Genomic DNA, 23,400 nt, shown 5'->3' with positions numbered 1-23,400 from the left:
AGAATAATGAAAATTTTCTTAAACCAAATTGGAACCTTAGTTAAACATAATTTCTAAATTCATCAACGTGATAAGTTTCAACAGAGACATATAATACAATCATTATATTATTATATGTCTCTGGTTTCAATTACAAAGAATAAGTACTTCCGTCAAAATACTTCCTTATACGTGGAACTCCGAAACGTCACTTTAAGTGTTCGAAAACAAATTGAAGTATACACTATTGAGATTGTTTCATATCCAAAGAGATACTTCATGACCGCAATTCTAATAATGTTTTGATGTTTGGATACAGTTTCAATTGATTTGTACTTTCGGTCGGGAATTTCCATTTACAAACATTGTACTTATAAATAAAAATGACAGTAGTATTCATACGTGTAATCACATAGGCAGAAGGGGCAATTGCGTAATTTTGCATCCCCCTTTTCAATTTAAAAAAAATATAAACATGTAGAGAAGAAATGTAAGAACTTCTGTACGCTGTAGTGAGGTTTTATACAAACTTCGATGAAAAAATCATTTACATATAGCTTCTTAATTCTTTGAATAAAACTACCAAATGATTTAATTTAGAGTCATAAAAATAAAAGTCCCACAAATATAGACACAAGAATTTGATTAGACGAAGAAGAAAAAATGATTCCTTATTCATTTATCAAACTATCATTTATAACAAAAACGACTTGATCATTACTACATAAAAACTCTTTCAATGAATATACAAACTTTCTGATTACTACAAGAAACGACCGCACACTTGATCTACTGTGCATGATAAGTCCATCTCTAGTAAATAGAATAAAAACAGAACCACCAATAGGAGACCATGATATAATGTTCAGTAAAATAAACATTTCCCTGTCAATAGCCACTCAAAGTATTCATCTGCGACAGAGCAGACTGGGAAAATATTGGAAAAAAACTTAGAGGATACGTACACAATATGAAAGAACACCAGTCAGAAGATATATGTTGAATTAATTCAAATAAAAAACAAAAGAAAGTTTACAAAAGCATATACCAATCAGGCTAAGAGGTAACAAAACTCATCTACCATGGATAGAGTTAAACAAATTATATGGAAAGAAAAAACATGATGGTAAACACAAAAAAAAATCAAACAAATTAAAACACAATTACAGAAAGAAATGCGAAATGCCAACTGGAAATATATTGAAAACATGATATATGACATTGAAGTACTTTAATCGTGGGTATCAATTTTTGTGGTTTTATACTGATTGTGAGACATTGTAAAATAAGGTGTTCATTTACACTCACTTGTTCGTCTTTCATTATTAACAAAATTCTTAACATTTTTAATAAAACAGTGGTGGATCCAGAAATCTTCGTAAAAGGGGGGAGGGGGAGGGGGGGGGGGGGGGGGGGGGCCACTGACTGCATAAGAGGGGCCCGCTCCAATCATGTTTCAGTGATTCCCTACATAATCAACAAAATTTTTCCCACAAAAGGGGGCCCGGGCACCCCCCAAAATCCGCCTCTGTAAAATAACTGCTTTTTTGAAATAAGCTGATTCATCTATGCTTACAAATTGTCTCGATTGAAGGAAAATGCAGAGTAAACATTAAAGATATTGCACACGTGTAATCAGAAGTTCTGACACTTATTAACCTGAGACCAATCAATCAACAGATCACCAAAGTATTAATTGGGCAATTAACATGTCACTTAACGAAAACGGTTACATATAAGAAAATGCTACAAATGTACTTTGAGTTGGAGAATTAATCATTATGAAATAAAAAAGAAAGCCCCAAATGAAATCATTATTTTTTTTCGTATGAGAATTATTAAAAAAAATGAACACTTCAATATCGCATATCATCACCGGAAATCTGACTTTCATCGATCAGAACTTATTTCTCATGATAATTAAAAGGTTAACAGTCGTACATTTTAGATTTTTCACAGATTAAATGGTTAAAATCCAGTTTGAATTTGTACAAACCATGTATATTTAGTTCATAGTGCGTTGGCTTATATTACTGTATCCATGTAGTCAGACCTACATGGGGATCTTTCCATGTCTGGAATTGGAAAACAGTTGTTATATTTCGCTAAACACTTAGATTCATGTATAAAGCCATCCACAAAAACCACGAAAACTGTTACCCCACGAATAAAAGTACTTTTACAGTACATGATCCCGAAAATCAGATTCAATACACAAAAAGACCAAAAACAATAAAAACATTGGAATTGCACCCTTATACAGATGCCTTAGAAAAAAGCAAACATCTTAACGAACAGTTTAAATCAGCATTTACATCTGAGACTAATACAATAATAACTGACAAAGGTCTATCAACACACCCAACAATTGATTGATTGATTGGTTGATTGATATTTAACGCCAAATTTGGCACTATTCTGCTATTTCGTGGCGTTCAGTTTTTATTGGATGAGAAAGCCAGAGTACCCGGGGAGAACTACCTACCTTAAGTAGGAAAACTGTCAATCCTAGTCTATTAAGATTGGAGTCGGGTGCACCTGTCTAGTGCGGGATTCGAACTCACAACCTCAGTGTTCACTGGCTAGTGATACAGTAGTTCGGCTATTTGACCCCTCGGCCACCGAGTCCCCTCCAACAATGGACAACATAGACATCAACAGAGAAGGTATATATAAAATAATGAAAAAATATGAATAAAAAAAAGCAACAGGATCAAAATAACCTAACTGGAATAGTGCTAAAAGAAAACATTAGCACATGCACATAATACTTACTTTAACTTTTACAAAATCAATATGTAATGATGATGTTAAAACACTTTTATTGAAAAATATGTAATTGTGTGTAGATTCTTGCACAAGTCAATTGAAAGCAATGTTTGATTTTAGTTGTGAATAGAAAAGTGTATAGATACAGCTACTATTTGAATTTACCTTTTAAGGCTTGATTATCTTATTTATTACTTGAGAGTGTACATCCTTTTTTCTTAATCTTATTGCAAATCCCAGTTTATGCAAACTGGATGTCTAATAGAAATTGCACAAACCAATCTCAATATAAATTTAGGACTCAGTTTGCTTTATAATCTGAATGCATTTGTTTAATCTTTCAAATCTTCTTATTTTGTTTCCTGGATACCTTTTATTATTCTTAATTATACTTGTTATTGAAACTGTCTGTACTCATGGTAAATGTTGTTTAGATAATTTTAAAGTCAAATTTCCATGTGAAGTGAAACCCTTCCATTTCTCCTTGCAACTGTCTTCTGATTTTTCGGCTTTATTGTATAAGCGTTGTTTTTTACGGATTAGCTGTTTGATTTCAGTAGTCATCCATGGTAGATTCCATATAGTTGATGTCACACCCCTTCATTAAAATATCAATATAAACATAACCTCCAGAAATACTAATAGACGTCAAAATTTCAGTGATGACAGCAAGTAACTGATACCTTGCTTGACTTATTCCCAGGACTTCGTTCTACGCAACATCTCTTATATAATGATTCTGATTCCTCATTTTTACAAGACTGCAATGTCCATCAGCAACCTGTTAATGTAGTTACCACGAATTCAAAAACGTTTTAAAGATCATGTTAGATGTAACAGCTGATGGATGCATACAAATGTGATTGAAATGACGAAGTGAAAGACTAAGACTATTGAAAAAAAAAACAATTTACAAAATAAATAAAAAAATTAAAGGCAGGTGAGTAACACATCTAGATTTAAATAATCAAAGCAGAAGACCTATTTACGTGGATGTTTAAGGGATTTTAAAGCATAAACATTCCGAACTGGGTTTTAATCTGTTCATTAAATAATAAGTGCACCCTTCACATCAGTATTGTTAATTTTTACATACTTTTCCAGCCGACAAAACTTTTGCTCATTTTTTGTGATTGTGGAATAATCAAAATTAAGGTCAGTGCGAAAATTTCCAAGTTTGAATTATTACAATTTTGATACTGTAAATAGTTTCAATTTGAATTATGGAGTGTGCATATACATGAATACAAACAGGATTATATTATGCATAACAAATGTGAACTTTTAAATTCAAATAATTGGTCAGAAATCAGGCCTCATAAAATACTTCACAAATATTTGAATATCACATAAAGTTTTCAACAAAAGTTGTATGGTGAACTTTTCAAACTTAAGGATTATTTTGGAACAAAAGATGTTGCGATATACATGTACATAAAAAAAAAATACGAAGAAAAAAGACATCTTGACTTTATCATTTTCATTTATCTTACTTAAATATTTAAAGCAGATTTGTAATAAAACACTATAGGTTGTTAGTATATATCCTGATAAGGGGTTATATATATGAGGGAGAAAGCATACTAGATATAAATGATGTACTGGTATGTATGTTTTAATGACTATACATCTATAGCAAAAACAAAATAGTATCTGTTAGAAAAAACAAATATTTATTATACTTAAGAATGTTTTATCAAGTTTCCATTCTTCTCAGTTTCATAATACTTCTTAAATACATTTTTATACCTTACTGCGTTATATGTGTTTTATTTTACAAACTTCCATAAGTATATCAAATGTAGCAACACATTTCCAAATACTTTTGAATTTTGTTTACCAAGTAAAAATGTACTTAAAAATATTGTGATGAAAACATCATATAGTTTATTTGTAACAAGTTCAGCATGAAAAGTATAAACAGCCTTTAAGGAAAGAACAAACTCCCTACTAATTTTCAGGATATTATATTTCGTCTATTTCTTTATTGTTATTGTTTAGATATACTTATATTTTCTTAGAATTTTATGAAAAAGAAAGCATTTGATCATCATTACATTGGATTTTTTCCATATGAAAACAAACTGTGTGAATTTAGCTCATTTTTTACATTAAAATAAGAAGTAAGTATTAAACCAGTTCAATTCTCACGAATTTTTTTAACTATTAGTTACACATAAAAACAGTACTTAATTCATGTACATGTTTACATGATCTGACATTCTGTGACATTTGTATGTGTGTTTATATGTTCAACCACCATTGTTTTACGGGATCTTGTTTAGAAGTCATACATATGCCGAGTCAACCAAACAAATATAGAATTCTGTAGAAGAATAAACATTGCCTATGTTCCCTTGAACCTTGTGAACTTAGCAAGATATATAGCCTTCTTATCTGCTAGACTACAATTTAAATTAATAATTACAAACAGGGGTTACATCCCCATTAGATTCACATTTTATGGAATCTGTACTCAAGGGTTCGAAGCGTGTATATCAAACCACCTATGATGCCAACGATTTTAAAAGAAATATTTTCTTAGTTGTCACTTAGCAGTAGTAAGGACTTATGTTTTTGGGCAGCATGCTTAGTTGCCTTCTTTTCCTTTTTAAGGAAGTCAAACATGTTTGCTCCTTCACTGTCAGTTTTTGATCCTTTGCGTCATTTATCTAGCGAGGATACCACCTTTCATTCTGATGGTGTCCAATTAAGAGTAAGGAAAATCAAAACTATTCAATTTTCAGACCGTGTGTTAGAAATCCCTCTTCCCAGAGTGAACAAGTCTCATTTATGGCCCTCAAAAGCTCTACTCCCTAATTTTTAAGCAGGCTCCAGCCATTACCTCCGCCTCACCTGTTTCTAGTATTTAGTGGACGGCAAGGTAACTCCTCTTACCTATGTCGATTTTATAAGAATGTTTAAATATTACTTAGCCTTGTTGAAGTATAACGGCACTAAATATTCGAGACATAGTTTTCGCCGAGGGGGATCCTCCTTTGTCTTAGAATGCGGGGTTCCAGCAAATTTTATTCAGTCACAGGGTGATTGGAAAAGAGATGCATATAAGATATATTTGGATCCTTCCTTTGCTCATCGGCAGAGTCATGAATAAATTTGCTGCAGCCCTTGGGAAATGATTAACTACTGAAGGCCTAACCTTACTGGTTCCACTATGCATGTTTGAGAAGTTTGAAATAACACATATTGTTAATTAATTAATTTGTGTATTGTTTGAAAACTGTATAGTTGTTTATGGTTTTATTAATATGAATAATCTGTTGACACATAGATATGTCTCGCCTTTTTGTTATTTTGATAGTAAAATGTAAATGTTGAAATTAAGATAGCAATACTTCACCCTGCAATGTATGCAAACTATTCAAAATGAAAGTACTTTGAACGACAAACGACAAATTTATTTTACTCGCGTAGTGGTATTTACCATATGTGGATTCTTAAAAATTCTAAAGAACTTCTGGACAATTTTAAATCTCGGTCTATTTCTGAAATTAATTCTAACATAACTTTTGATTTTTTAATCCTGTATACCAACATTCCCCATGTGAAATTATAAAATTGTTTTGAATAAACTTTGAATGACAAACTTTTTTCTTATGTGACGTTTACATTTTCTGACGTCAGACACGCAAAGCAATGAATGTGGTTTTTAATTTGATAGATGCTTTTGGACTTTTTTTGTAAATAATTGTTTGTTTTGATATTGTAACACAGTGATGACTGCTGTACCCATATTTTGACTATTTTATTTATAATGTCTGTTTTGTTCACGCATCGTTGTAAATATAACGGAATTTATTAAGACTGTCGTACAAGTGAGAGGTTTAGCGCTATAAAACCAGGTTCAATCCACCATTTTCTACATTTGAAAATGCCTGTACCAAGTCAGGAATATGACAGTTGTTGTCCATTCGTTTGATGTGTTTTGTCATTTGATTTTGTCATGTGATTAGGGACTTTCCGATTGAATTTTCCTCGGAGTTCAGTATTTTTGTGATTTTACTTTTTTTTTCAATGAACAATGACTGAAGGTACAAGGCCATAAATTCTCCATGGAAATAAGATGTGCCAGTGCTAATACACATGCATACCAAATATCATTGACCTACCACTGGTGGTATCCCATAAACCGACCTAATCACAAACTAATACATGTAAACTAAGCAAAAGTTTTAAAGTCAATAGACCATGATTGAGAGGACGGGGTAAAATAATCTCCATGGAAATGAGATGTGCCAATGCTAATACATCTGTATACCAAATATCATTGACATACCACAAGTGGTTCCCAATAAACTGACCTAATCACAAATAATATCAAAATAAGAAGATGTGGTATGATTGCCAATGAGACAACTCCCCACAAGAGACCAAATGACACTAAAACTATAGGTCACCATCCGACCTTCATCAAAGAGCACAACCCATACCGCATAGTCAGCTATAAAAGGCCCCGAAATGAAAAATGTCAAACAATTCAAACGAGGAAAATAACGGCCTAATTTATGTACAAAATAATGAACGAAAAACAGATATGTTACACAGCAACAAACAACCACGTGGCAGGATACTTATACATCCCCACAACAAAAAGACACTAAGTGCAGATCTGAGAGTACTGGCAGTTACTGACACCTAGATCACAGCCAATAACAAGTAATAAAAAAATCATGCATATAAAACTAAATATCAATCAGTACACATCCAACATCAGATGGATTTAGTGTAAAGACATCCTAAACAAACAGAGAAAAACATGACCTTGTGCAATGCCAAGATACCGGTAGCGACAGATTGTAGAGCCATGAATGTGCATAAGTATATAAAAATAACATTCAGTTTGATTTTAATTTACTTAAAACAAAATCAATATTGATATCAATAAAAACAATATTCAAAGATCTAATTACAGTGTTGAATTGATAAACTTTTAGAATAAGTTTATTAAAAGTATCGATAAGTTTATACGGATCGTTTCTAAATTCCCGGGCTTGGTAAACAAGATCTCCGTAAAAATTAGGATGTGCTATCCCGTTTGAAATAAGTTTTCTATGGGTACAACCAAATTTCAATACCAAATCTTTATATATATGGAAGAATTTAGTAAAGGTTCTAAGTAATTTTTGGTAACGAAATCCCTGACTTTATAATTCACCAATAATACAACATACATGGGCATAGCGAACGATTTGTGATATATAAACACCGTAAGATGGTTCCAAAGGAACATCACCGTCCAAAAAAGGAAAATTAACAATAGGGAACGAAAAATTGTCCCTTTTGTATATACATGTAAACTAAGCAAAAGTTTCAAAGTCGATATGACTAGATTGCTTTGAACCTGAAGGCCTAACCTTACTGGTTCCACTATGCATGTTTGAGAAGTTTGAAATAACACATATTGTTAATTAATTAATTTGTGTATTGTTTGAAAACAGTATAGTTGTTTATGGTTTTATTAATATGAATAATCTGTTGACACATAGATATGTCTCGTCTTTTTGTTATTTTGATAGTAAAATGTATATGTTGAAATTAAGATAGCAATACTTCACCCTGCAATGTATGCAAACTATTCAAAATCAATGAACAATGACTGAAGGTACAGGGTACATGTAAACTAAGCAAAAGTTTCAAAGTCGATATGACTAAGGGGGCAGGGTCATATAATCTCCATGGAAATGAGATGTGCCAGTACTACTATAACTGCAAACAAATTCTCATTAACCTACTACTAGTGGTTCTCCATAAACTGACCTAATCACAAACTAATACACTTAAACTAAGCAAAAGTTTCAAAGTCAATAAACCGTGACTAAGGGGGCGGGGTCATATTATCTCCATGGAACATATATATCTTTAAAAGTATCAGAGAAGATCATATAACAAGCAAAAGTCAAATTCAGAACATAACCTTGACCTTTGACCTTGACCTCATTTTCTAAGTTAGCAGTCAAGGACCTCAAATTAAAAGACTATGTTCATACGGCTTACGGTTTATGAGTTACAAAAACATAACTACAAATTAAATTGGTAAAGGAAGATAACTCCTATAAGATTTCACTGGATTGCTTTGATCCTGAACAGTCAAAAATATCTGGGTATGTAACGAACAATTAGGAAAAATAATTTTGTCGTTATCTTTTTTGGATACTGAGGAGACACAATAACAAAACCAAAAAAACAGTGTTTGGGGTGATAACTCTTACAATAAAAAGTCTTCAGCTAAACAAGGTGATTTTGAAAAGCGCAGTAACTGTTCGATATAATATCCAAAATATCTAAGCAAGATCTTGCGAAACCAAATTATTCCGCAAGAAAAGGGTTTGGCGAAATAAGAAAAAAAAAAAATAATCAGAACAAAATCAAAACATTTTTCCACAAAAAAGCGGAAAGACCTAAGTATCAACAAATATATACACTTATGAATTATATCAAGAAATGTTTTTCACATATGTAAATTTATTTCTAAGTTAACGAGGGAAAATCCTTTAAATAGTTTGAAAGGAAAATAATTGGTAGACATTTCTTCAAAATGAAAAACCAAGAGTAAAGCAGAAAACAAGAACCAATCTTGATAGGTACAAAATGGTACTTAACACTTAAATATCAATGTAAACATAACCTCCATAAATTAGAATAGCATTACTTTAAAATATAAATTATGCAAAAAACTCAAAGTCAATGAACCATTACTGTAGGAACAGGCCCAAATGATTTCGGATATATAAGATATGTTTACTAGATATCACTGGCTTATTATCATAGAATGGTTCCCCTTTAACTGACCTAATCACAAACATTAACATGTAAACTATACAAAAGTTTCAAAGTCAATAGACCTTGACTCAGGGGGAGGGGAAAAATAATATCATGGAAATAATATGTGCAAATGCTTATACTACTGCATACCAAATATCATAGATCAAAAGTTTACAAGGTAACAGTCCACAGGAAGCCCATGTCACCCTACTGGGACACATTATTCTATATACTCGAAATCGACCATTCTTAATCTTTAATACCGTTGCTAAGCGGAGAAGCAGCAAACACCATTTTAAAGTCTTTTGTTGGACATGGCCGTGTTAGAACCCATTACCGCCTGTAATCAAGGAAAACACGCTACCTAAAACGGTACATAAAAAGTGAGTATTTCACATGACAAAAAAACTTTTTTTAGCCATTCGCTGAACCATGGAAATAAGGTCAAATCAAAATGAAAAACAAACCTCCTAATAGTCAACTGACTTTTTTTTTCATTTTTAAGCTTTTATCTATAATAGTTTTCAAAATGGTATGCAAATATGATGTCAACTGAAATATAGATGATGTCAGCACAAACATAGATGATCATCACCGAAGGCCAGGTTTTTATTTTGAAATATTGAAGGTTTGTGCATCTCTCGAAAATATATTCAATTTCTAGACTTTAGTAGTATAATAAATGTTTACTTTCCACTAAAAATCATTTTTTTTAAGAAAAAAAAAACAACAACACGAACCATAGCTTTAAAGGGGCATTAGCTGTCAAATTCATGTTCACTGATTTGACTCAAATTCTCATATTTGATTTATAACATACTAAAACGTATAACCAAGTTAAAAAAACAATTTATAATACATGGGCTCGATAATATGTATCATCTTTTCGTTTGTATTTTAGTCTAGACACCATCTAATTAACCATCGATGTGACCTCCGAAGACTGCCGACGGTCATATAACCCGATAAAAACATACAAATAGATATAAATAGATAGCGAACTCGTTGCAATTTGATTTTTCTAGGTCTGTTTGATTTCATGTTATAGGAAATATACAAATACAAATAAATGTTAATCATTATTTTTACCTGTATAAGAATAAGGGTTTTTTTGTGGATCGAATCAGTCAATCAAATGGGTTACCCTTGTTTCACTTTCAATGTTGACATTCTTTTTCTTTTAAGGTAGTTCGGGGGTTAAAATTTTCGCGCCGTCTGCGTATGAAGCAGTTTCACCCTTGTCTTACACTAAAAAGGTCCTGCAAATATGCAAAAGATGGATGTAAACAAAACATGAAAAGGGGAAAAACTGTAAAGTAAGTATTTTAAATCGTCTGCGAATGAATTGAACATAAGTGCTCAAAGAGCAATTTATGACCCCTGAAAAATCATTTGCAGGCGTAAAATTAGCGATATTGATTTCACAGCAAACTGCGTGAACAACAAAACAATGACCCCCACGAGTCTGAAATATACATGTAAACATAGCTCATGGTACTTCACTCCTTGTAATTTATTTGATAATTTGTGGTCCTTAGAGTTCAGGTGGGTTTACATCTCCATAGGGGGAGGACCATTTCGGTTTCTCGGAGAGAAGGCAATGAATGTAGGAGGGTTTTGGCAAACATACTTTTCATTTTATCTTGTTGCAAACCTGAAATATTCGAATGCGGGTGATTTTGCCAAGATTCCTTTTGTCACATGGATTTGTCTGTCAAATAATGTTGTTTTTTTTCGCACCAATTCCTGTTTACTGGGTCACTTCACATTGATTTTATATAATGAAATTAAAAAAGTACAAAATGTATGTTAATTGGCCAAGAACATGAACTTGTCAACATACATTTTATGGAAGCACCATTTAGTCGAGCCATTTTTGGTTAAGCATGCACACTGTTAAAGTTTAGAACATTTCCCTATATAGGTCCTTCATTTCTTTCTCCTCTAATTTTTTATACCATTTTTCTCTATTCTTTATTTTGTTTTTCCCATTTTTCTGTATTTCTTATAATTTAACACCCAATTATTCTTTATTGTTTTTTTTTTTTTTTTCTATTTTCTTTATTTATTTTGCAAATTACATGCATTATTCTCTTTTCTTTAAAACTCATCCAAACCCTCCTATTTGATCCTGCAGAATCTTCATGAGGGAAAAACAAAACTGTTTTACTTCCAAGCTGGAAAACCGGTCTTGTCATAAAATGTTTTTTTTTTTAATTTTCATAGTTTAATAGGTCTCTTTTCATGATATTGCTGTTGACTGGTCAGCATTTGCTTTTAATCCTTGGAAACAAGTATAAATTGTTAATTATAATTAGTCGTTTAAAACTAGACCATATCAAGCGGTGTAGAATATTATAATGTAGGTTGAAGTTTCATACTAAACATGAATTTTAAACAATTTACTATTTGATTGAAATTGTATTCACTTTGCAGGAATAATTATAATAAATAAAGTTAAACATGTACCATTATGTGTTTTACTAGCAGAGTACACTTTTCATGGACAGAATTAAAAAGTCTACAATGAAGATTATTTCAAATCAAGTTATGCTAAAACAATTCAGATTGACAAATAGTTCTTATACAATTAAAGTTATATTTTTACCATAAATGGAAAAATGTTATTTGATACAAAAATTTCTTCTTCACACAATGAATGTACTTTTAACATAACAAATAGCCAATTTGAGCATGCAGCAACAGAGCATTATGTGGTAAACCAGTCAATAAAGGCCATTATACAGGATTCATAAAAATGTTGAAAATATATAAACATACATCATGGGAAGTGAAAGTTTGTGCTATTTCTACATTTAAATACATATACCATTTGACATAAAACGTACATGCATATTGTTTGGGGCCAGCTGAAGCCCGCCTTTGATTGCAGGATTCTCTCGCTGTTTTGAAGACCCATTGGTGGCCTTGGGATGTTTTCGTTCTCGTTTCATTATTCGTGTGTTTCTTTGTTCTATATGTTCTCCCATTTATTTGTATTGTAGTCATGTCATGTAATGTTGTCATTTTAATGTTATATCTAACATTGCCATAAAAGTGGGAGGTTTGGCATGCCACAAAACCAGGTTCAACCCACCATTTTTTTCTTAAAATGTCCTGTACCAAGTCAGGAAAATGGCCATTGTTACATTATAGTTCGTTTCTGTGTGTGTTACATTTTAATGTTGTGTTTTTGTTGTGTCGTTGTTCTCCTCTTATATTTAATGCGTTTCCCTCAGTTTTAGTTTGTAACCCGGATTTGTTTTTATCTCTATCGATTTATGAGTTTCGAACAGCGGTATACAACTGTTGCCTTTATTCTGCACTTTGGTCGGGTTGTTGTCTCTCTGACACATTCCCCGTTTCCATTCTCAATTTTATTATGGATCTGCATAATGTAGGATACTTATGTCACTAATTTAGCAAAAACAAACAGTATAGAACACACCATACACATATCATTCTTTTTTGATAGATTAATGTTAAACAAACAATAAAAAAACTGTTATCTCAAATCTCCCAATTAAAGAAATAAGATACCAATTGTTTTTAAGTTTAAAATGGCATGTCGACTGAAATACAAAATGTATCTGACAATTGGACTTAAATAAATATCTCATTGAGTGGACCTAAATATATGCAATGTCCTCTTAAATGTAAGAAGTGTTAAACAGTTTCCTTTTTTTTTACCTGTTTACTTTAAATATCCACTAGAGACCAAAGAACAATGCTGTTATACACTACAAGTCACCCTTTGATAGGACTTCAACAATTAGCAATGTCCATACTGTAAAGTCAGCTAAACAAGGCTTGTTCATGACACAATGTTTAGCATTTAAAAAAAATAAACAAATGGCCTGAAATCTCATTGGAATAGGTTTACTCTGTGGAATTTTAGGAAAATCCAGGTACTACATTGTTTATGTTGTAAAAACGCATGCACCTGTTCTAAGTCAGAAGCCTGTTGTTCAGTGGTTGTCGTTTGTTGGTGTGGTTCATAAGTGTTTCTCGTTTCTCGTTTTTTATATAGATTAGACCGTTGGTTTTCCTGTTTGAATTGTTTTACACTAGTCTTTTTGAGGTCTTTCATAGCTTGCTGTTCGATGTGAGCCAATGCTCCGTGTTGAAGGCCGTACTTTGACCTATAATTGTTTACTTTTTACACATTGTGAATTGGAAGGATAGTTGTCTCATTGGCACTCATACCACATCTTCTTATTTATATTGTAAAAAAAAATAGATTCTGCCAGCTATATGTATAAGTAGTTACGTCTGTTACGAAGACGTATAAATATATATATTATATATAAAGACATTTCTTTGAATCAATTTTGGTAGCAAATATTTACTAGTGAATCAAAAATTCACATTTAATATACAAGTATACTCTTTAGGAGAATTTAACATCTGAGATATTACTGATGCACATATCTCTATGGTAAAGGTTTTTGTCTCGCCTTGACGGATTCAAAAAGCGAGACATAGGTATGCTGTTTCAGGCGTCGGCGTCAACAATATATTAGTTTATGTTTAAGTCTAGTTTAAGGTGAACTGCTAGTGGTAGGTCAATGATATTTAATATGCAGTTGTATTAGCATTGGATCATCTTATTTCCATGGAGATTATTCGAACCTACCCCCTAAGTCATGATCTATTTACTTTAAAACTTGTCCTTAGTTTACATGTATTAGTTTGTAATTAGATCAGTCTAAGATGAACCACTTATGTTAAGTCAATGTATTTGGTTTGCAAACGTATAGACATTTGCAAGTCTCATTTCCATGGAGATTATATAGCCCCAACCCCTCATCATGGTTCACTGACTTTGAAACTTTTACATAGTTTACAAGTTAATGTTTGTGTTTAAGTTTGTTTAAAGGGAACGACTTATGATAAGTTTAAGTTTCAACATTTGCATTTAATTTATCGAAATAACAAAAAGGCAAGACATATCTCTGCGTTAACAGTTTATTTAGACTTAAACTTGTGGTACTTCATATCTATAAATGGAAAATGTCTATCATTCATTTCTTCCTAAATATATTACTGGTAGAGAAACAGGAGTAATTGTACCTCTATATTTTAACAAACAAAGATAAAAAATGATTTTTTCTGGAGTTAATAATTTTTTTAAATAGCACATAACATACATAACGCATGGTTTACACATTCTTGTAAGGTACGTCAATTGCTGTGCCCGCTATCGTTTTTGCTTTAATAAGTGTTACTTTGTTTCAATACAGTGCAACCATTTCCGTGAATTTTCCAACAGAAAACAGAAAAGACTTCCCTAGCTATAACATCGTAGAACCCTGAATAACTTACCTTAGACGTCATTAATTTTTGTTTTATTAATTGTGTTTCCTAGTTGTACGACTGCATATAAACTCATCATAGACATCAGGATGACTGGTTATTTAAGCTAACAGAGTTGATTTACAGCATCTATATATTTTTATAATTAATTGAATCAATTTTTGGTTTACATATATTATAAACATACTTTATTTTACCTGTTTACAATAAAGAAATATATTAGGTTCAACAGTGTCACAGTTGAATGTTAAAGCACAAGTACACAATGTATGTCCAGTCTAACTTGAAATAAAGTATACAACATATATACTTATGTCTGCCACATTTATTGACTTACATCCAGAAATTGACAACGAGGGTTTGTTAATTGTTCCATTTCTATGAAGCAAAACTCCAAAGGCACTTGTATATAGAGTATATATCTACCAGTTGTGAGCATATACAAGAGCTTGCATTTCCTATCATGTTATATTGCTGCTCACAAGGAAGATATAAAACCAAGCGTTCTAAGTGTTGAAGTTGAAGTCATCCCTTCGAAATTTTACGGAGGCAATCACGAGTTGGTTGACTGTTATCGAATATCTGTTTCACAGATGACGACGAATGTTACCTACAAAATTAGACTTACCACAAGATTTGTACCTACAGGAGCATCACGACGATCAGGTGTCATATGTAGAGCAGGATTTGCTAACCCTTGTGGAATACCTGAGATCATCCCCTGTTTTTGGTGGTGTTTATCTTGCTCAGTCTTAAGTTTTCTATAAGGGATTGGTAGACTACTGTTTGTCTTTTGGTCTTTTTCGCCTTTTACAATGGCAATGTCAGTTTGTTTTTGACTTATGAGTTTGATTATCCCTTGGCTATTTACCGCCTCTCTTGAATTAAAATTCAAAATCATCATAATATCGAGTGAAATTTTTACTATTTTTTGGTGTAAAAAATTTGAAAACTAAATCACCGGACTCCAAAAGTGTGTAGCATCCTCACCATATATAACAATTGTGAAGTTAGGTAAGGCCACACCAATTTAATTTCTTGTTCTTCGGATTTTTCCACTCCAGAAATTGGGGCGAGCGAGCGATTTGAAAATTTTAATAGAAAATAAATTTATTTGCAAATTTTTGAGGCGAAGCTTGAAAATTAAAGTAAAGGCGAGCGATTATATATTTTTTTTGGAAAACATAAAATCATAGGTTCTGACAATATTGATCAAAACAAGATGGTATGAAACTTGATTTAACACTTGTACTTTGACATGTTTTTTATTTATCAACTGCTGAATTGTTTTTTTTTCCTGTTCACCAAGACATGTAATGCCTATTTTAAATTTCAGCATATTTATGACTTCTTGTATTACTGTTACTTTATGAGGTCATCAGATCTTGAACTGGATAATTGAATAGTTATTTCAACTGCCTTAAACGATCTCCATTGAATTGTCATAGACGTCTTTCCTCCTTCACCGGACATGACTTATAACTAGCAACAAGGACGGTGTCTTGAAAGAAGCAGAAACTGCTCATCCTTCCGAAACACCTGAGTTCAACCCCAGTTTTTAGGGGTTCGTGCTGTTCATTGATGTGTGTACGTTTTAGTTTTTTGGGTTATATGTTTGTTGCCTGTGTCTCCGTCGTTTTGGTGTTTTCATTTTTGTTCTTTGTCTTTTGGGCACTTTGTATTTAAATAAGATGTGGTATGAGTGCCAATGAGAAAACTCTCCATCCAAGTCACAATGTATTTAAAGTTAACAATTTTAGGTCAAAGTACGGCCTTCAACACGGAGCCTTGCCTCACACCAAACAGCAAGCTATAAAGGGTCCAAAATGACTAGTGTAATACAATTCAAACAGGAAAACCAACGGTCTTATCGAAATACAAAACGAGAAACACCTATGAACCACACCAACAAACGACAACTACTGAACAACAGGCTCCTGACTTAGGACAGGTGCATAAAAATGCTGCGGGTATGGATAGTTTTGCTTAAAGGTGTCTGTATTAGCACATACATCTCCTTCTAATTTGTAAGTCTTTTATTCTAACAACGAAAACCAGCATGATTTTGTGAATAATCGTCCTTGACTTTGATAAGAAATCTGTATTATTGCTCGAAACAGTTTAAATGGTTGCGATTTGAAGTTGACTAAAACGCTCTGGCGATCGCTTTTTTTTAATGTTTACACAAATACCGGCGCGGGAAATAGACATGATTACTTTTCCGTATGTTGGAAGCGGGAATATTTAAAAATATTTTTTTTCCGTATAGAAAAAAATATGTGCGGGCGGGTCCGTCGAACAAGGATTTAAATTGGCGTGGCCTAAGGTCAAATTCTTCTTATTTTCATTATATTTTACGTTTTGCTGAAAAGATAAATCTTGTGATACTGATTCTTAATAATGTAGCTACTATTTAGGGCTGATTATGATCCTTAATTGGCGTTCTCTCTTTTCAATTCGTTAGAATTGAACAAGGGGTTCCTGTTCAAAGAAGCATGTAACGAGTTCAAACTTGTTAAAACAGATTTATCCTTCGACTATTCATTTGACGTTTTCGTATAACAAAGGTATATCATATTTAAGCTTGAACAACACTGTATTTCGAAATAAACAAATTCATGTAAATAAAGTGGTTAAATTGTACCGCAAATAGTTTTGTACTGTACGGGGATATAATATATACTTTTTGATTTATTGTTTTTTTTGCTTCGGGGGTACCTTTATTCGGTGGTGATGCTACACAGTGTCCAAGGTAAATTAAAAAGGGGGAGTCCATAAAAACTGACAAAACCATAAGGCATGTAAATGACTGCACTTATGTCTGTTTTATTTATTGGACTTTTCTTATGGATTCTGCAAATTCAAAAATACTACTTTTGCGTTAGATTTTACAGACAGCTCAAGCATTGGAATTTGTAACATGAAAACATTGAAAAAGAATATCATGTAACTTGGTCTATGTTGGGCAATAAAAAGCCAAAATAACTTTTTGTATGCTTTGGTAAAAGATAAGAGCGGAAAGGGTGATTATTTAAAAACACCATATAAGAAGAACTATCCACCGTCATTCACCAAAATTCGTTACTTTATTATAACCAGAAATGAATAGAAAGGAAAAGCTGCATTGTAACAATCTAACGCAATTTAATTTGAGATAGACCTTTAACAACAGCAACACACTACGTCCTTCGAGTATTACTGAATTTACTGTAGATGGAAACAATCTACGTTGTCGATTCTTTAACTCATAACGCAATAGGTGAATCAGCATTTGACAGAACATCCTTGATCAATCAAGTATTTTCTATGACAGATAATTTATTGATATGCAACGAATTCAACGGCTATGCAATACTTAATGGTGTCACTAAGCATCACTGATAGACAAAAGCTGTATATTATTAGTTACGCAGTGTGCTAGTGATCTTATATATATCGTATTAGGTCACTAGCACACTGTGTAACGAATTTATCTTACCGAATATCTTTACATGTGGCATTTATACTACTGGCCTGTCAAAATGATCAAGTCTTCAATATTAAGAACCTACTTCCATTGGTCTATCCAAAAAGAAATGCCAACAATAACAACTTTAAGCTTTTAATGAGTTTTCTGCATTTATTTTCAATCGTTCAGTAGGTCACTAGCACTCTGTGTAACATTTTGTCATGTCAGGGCCTTTTATAGCTGAGTATAGAGTATGGTTTTTGCTCACTATTGAAGGCCATACGGTGACATTTAGTTGATGAAATTCGCTTCATTTTGGACTCTTTAGGATAGTTGTGTCATTTGCAATCATACCACATCTCCTTATTTATATAAGCTGTTCGATCTTAAGAATACATAAGTTCCAATTTAAGAAAAATGTATGCATCTGGGGCTTTAAGTCATTAACTTCTGAAAATTTCTAGTCTTCCTTTAACAACAAACAACAAAAAGGAATGAACAAACAAGCAAACAAGTTAATAATTTTATTGGTTCCTGAACAATTAGAAGCTATAATTTGCTTGTACGTTATTCGATAAAGACACACACCGTCAACAAATACCAACGTTTTGGTTAACACTCTTTATATTTTGTTAGTATAAAAATTAAAAAAAAAGATCTTGTATGATTGCCAGCGAGGCAATTATTCACCAGAGAGCAAATGATAAGCAACTTAAAAAAAATGTAAGCAGACTTTAGATTCTGAAACGCGAAAATAAAAAGGAAAATTTCACATTCATGTGTAAAAAAAATTGTTGAAAATGAATTTTTTATTTGGGAAGTTTAGCTTCCGTTGAAACGGACAAATGACGTGTTAAGCATTTTTGAAAAACAAACACAAATTTTGTTTAAAGTCGGAACTGAAAATAGTCATTTTGGAATCAGACTTTTAAGTAATTGTCACTGTATTAACGGGTGGAATGTTGTCCCATTTTGCTTCTAATACCTTCTTATATCTCATTGCACGTTCTGCTAACGAACGGAATTCTGCAAAAGAAATACAAATGAAAAAAGTACAATGGATTTTTCACAATGTCAACTAGAGAGTAGTGAAAAAAAAATGTCCAACCTATGGTTGCTTACAGTCATATTTTAACATTCGGTTTAGCTATAGTATTGTTTTCACTCATATATCTAGTGATTTTTTACTTGTGTAATTATGTTTATTAATATAATGATTATAATGACTTTGTAGATGTTATTTATCAGAAAAAGGAAACATTTGGTAAACGCAAGGAGTCAGAACCTCAACTGAACAAATTAATACAGCTGAAGCCCGCCTCCGGGTGCGGGATTTTCTCGCTGTGTAGAAGACCCATTGGTGGCCTTTTGCTGTTTTCTGCTCTTTGGTTGGGTTGTTCTCTTTGACCCATTCCCTGTTTCCATTCTCAATTTTTTTCTCTAGTAGTATCTGTTAAATGAACTTACGTTGTAATGTTACACTACTGTCTTAGGTTAGGGTGAAGGTTGTAGCCTGTTAAAACGTTTAAACCCGCTGCATTTTTATGCACCTGTCATAAGTCAAAGCGGGGATGGGGGCGTACAGGGCGTACGCCCCCCTTGGTTGGAAAATATATCATTATTTAACATAAAATCGTCTTAAACTTTTTTCGCATTGTACGTTCGGCAGTCTTTCTTTAGTTTAAATCCCGTATCCGCCCCTGGACTTAAATAGATCAACATTCTGTAAATTTCATTTTCGAAAAGTTTACAGACAAATTATTTAGGACCTATATTACGTAAATCTCAATGACGTCATAACATAATACACTTTTTTCATTTTTGTAAGATGTCAGTATGAGAAGATATGCATACTAGTATCATGAAACTTGATTTAGTAAGACTCTCTATTAAGAAATGATGTTCAAATCCTGGATGTAACATTGAAGTAATATCAATCATATGTATTCATTTAACGTTAATACATTACTGTCCCAAATTAGGGGAGGATTTTGCGCTAACAAACATTTTAACCGACCATACTCTTTGTGCCTGTCTAAATTCAGGAGCCTGTTATCCAATGGCTGTCGTTGGTTGCTGCCTGCAATAATTGTTTTTCGTTTATTGCTTGATTGATAATCGGAGCTTTGGTTATCTTTTATGAATTTCTTTCACATTTTGTCATGCAAGTGCTTTTAATAAAGTTTACTATTCTTTATTTTATATAACTTAAAGGATACCATCAAACTTACCGCCAATTTCTAGCTCTTCATTCCCGTTTGTGTCAATTTGAGGCATGGCTGAGTAGAACAATTGTCTCCATCGAGTCCTGCTGTAGTCCAGTCCAGGTATGTTTTTATTTACATAATATGAGGCATACTCATTACCATCAATGTGCCCATCACTATTTGTATCAATCCGCCTAAAAGTCACGGCAACGGCATCTCTCTTTACAGTGTCTCTCTTTTGTACCATCTGATTCGAAAATTTGTATCATTTACTATTTGATTGTGTAAACAGCAAATGTAATCAATATATGAATAGAAAAATAAATGGCGTGAAGATTTATGATCGGAACAAACTACTGGGGTTATTAATCTAAAAAAATCATTTTAATAACAAGTATATTGACTGATAAATTCAAAGTGTGTTATGGTATAAATTGATTATACATTAAATGTCAGTCTTTGTAAGAATAAGTTATATTTTGAATTACGAGATCAGGGTGAGAAAACCATTATACATTTTGAACGTAAATTAATGTAAAGTTGAGCGGGTTTTTGTATGTAATGTTTTCACCACTGTCTGATTCTTAGGCAGATTGGCACTTAAAAATCACTTTGGATGATTTAACTTTCAACGGTAGGATTACGGAGAGTCGATACAGTATAAAACTGAATTATTTCTTTTTTTATATAACACAAAACATGTTGTAGATAGATATAAGAAGATGTGGTATGAGTGCCAATGAGACAACTCTCCATGCAAGTCAAAATTTATAAAAGTAACCATTATAGGTCACAGTACGGTCTTCAACACGGAACCTTGGCTCACACCGACAGTAAGTTATAAAGGGCGAGATGAGACCAGATCACAAGCAAAACAATGCAGATATCATTATAATTTGTTTTGAGAAAATTTCGTTGCAGTTTTTCGTCAACTTAAAAAAAAAAAATTAATGTTTCTTCGGTATTGATATAACCAATTATTTTTATTTTTGTCGTATTTTATCGATAAATGCGTATAGAAGAAAATAAAATCACATGTCAGCATCTTTATATACAAAATACATGTAAAAAAATTTATATTTGTTAACGATTTTATATGGTTCTTGTATTGTCAATTTTAAATATTTTTAAACATGATTTGGCTCGCATTGTGCATTAGAAATACTTATGAAAAACATAAAAATTATAAGTCGCCTTGCTTATTTTTGGGAAAATTCTAAAAATGCAACTTAAAATGTGATTCCCTAATTTTCAGAAAATTTACACTCAACGCTCGGTTGAGTTCAACTTGTCCCCCGCGGATTTCGAAGTGTAGTTCAAATGTGGGCAACACCTCTGCAAAAAAAGATGTCGTCTGTTCATACGAAGCAGCAAACCATTGCTAATGGAGGCTATTCGATGGATAAGTTTATTTAGTTGTCTCATTTCAGGTCCAATGATTTAGTTCTGTTTTTATGTTATAGAAAAAGTCCAAATAACTGTCCATTCCTGGAAAATAATGGAGCGGAGGCCCGTAGTCATACACAAAACTGTTAACTCAGGGTCGTTGATAGTTTGTGTTGTCAGTTAGATCCCATGAAAATGTATATACTCCTCTCCAAAGCTAATATTTTTAACTCTCATCGTTGATGTTCGTTCAATAGAATATCATTTATCATCAGTTTTCAAACGACATCAATTAACACAAACAAATGTTACTACTATATGATCAGTAGATGTAGTTATATTTTAAGTGTATCAATTTGATCTAGATTGGCGTTGTTTAAGCAGCTTCGTAAATAAAGTATGTTCTATTTGTAAAGATCGGTAAATTGTTCAACTTATTTTTCTATTCGTTATCTTAAAATACATGTTTTAACTAGACAAATGTGAGACCTAAATCCTTGCTTACCTGGTGATATTAGTTCATTTTATGGAGCATCAAAGGAATTAATTAAGGGGAGTTTCCGGGGAGATAACTCTAAACGCGAAAGTTTTTTTTTCTTTGACGAAATTGTAATAACTGAAACTCCTTACCGGGCCAAAATCTGGACAATAATTCAATCCTCAAAATAACCCATTGATGGTTAATGAAACCGAAAACAAACATTTGATTTGTCAGAATTGAAGGCTTAATATGAACTGCATCTGGATATTGGAAAGACGTCATTAAAATTGACAAACGTACGAAAATGATATCTAGACATGTTAAAGGAGTAGTCACAATAGCATTGACTTAAAACTTTGAATTTCAAATAGACAATATAAGTCGACATTTGGGGAAACATATTTTCAGAGTTAAGATAAAAGAAGCATATTCACAAGAGTTTTTAGATAAATCTAATTGACTCTTTCATTGATAAAATTACCAATTTTAGATAATCTTAAAATTGTCAGGAAATTAAATGAAGCCACCAAAATTCAAATTTTGAACCTTATTATTTTCGAAACAAGCACTGCAGTTTGTTTTATTTTATGATCTTTCAAATATCTCATATTAATCTACAATATACATTATCTCAAAAACATTACAAAAATAACAATACAACTACATCGACTTCCCTTCGAAGTAATCATTACTGGTAATACAGTTAAATGTTAACTTTAAGGGTGAAAAAATATTCCCAGAAACGTAGTATTTATCTTACATTGGCATTGTTGCTGTTTTTGAAAATTATTCGTTAGTCCATTCTGGACTTTAATGATATGATGAAACTATTCGATTTACTTCTATCGTCGTTAAAACTATCTGTTTATGACTCTAATTTTATTTTCAAATCTCTGCTAGATTGTCAGCAATTTTCAATATCCAGTATATATTCTACTTACCGATGTAGTTTTGGCAATTGCCTCATAAATGGCAGATCCTTGCTTAAATTTAAATTTAAAAGGAGAAGCAAAACTTGCAGCCACAAGGCA

General features: G+C 32.3%; 1 long non-coding RNA gene across 3 annotated transcripts in view; it reads right to left on the bottom strand.

Moving 5' to 3' along the window:
- LOC127706883 (uncharacterized) overlaps positions 1 to 23,400 on the bottom strand; it is a 75,969-nt gene that overhangs the window by 29,854 nt on the left and 22,715 nt on the right. The gene's annotated exons all lie outside the window — the stretch shown is intronic.

Source organism: Mytilus californianus, unplaced genomic scaffold (genome assembly GCF_021869535.1).
Source record: "Mytilus californianus isolate M0D057914Y unplaced genomic scaffold, xbMytCali1.0.p SCAF_6, whole genome shotgun sequence".
In the NCBI taxonomy this organism is placed as follows: domain Eukaryota; kingdom Metazoa; phylum Mollusca; class Bivalvia; order Mytilida; family Mytilidae; genus Mytilus; species Mytilus californianus.
This window is presented reverse-complemented; position numbering and strand designations above follow the sequence as displayed.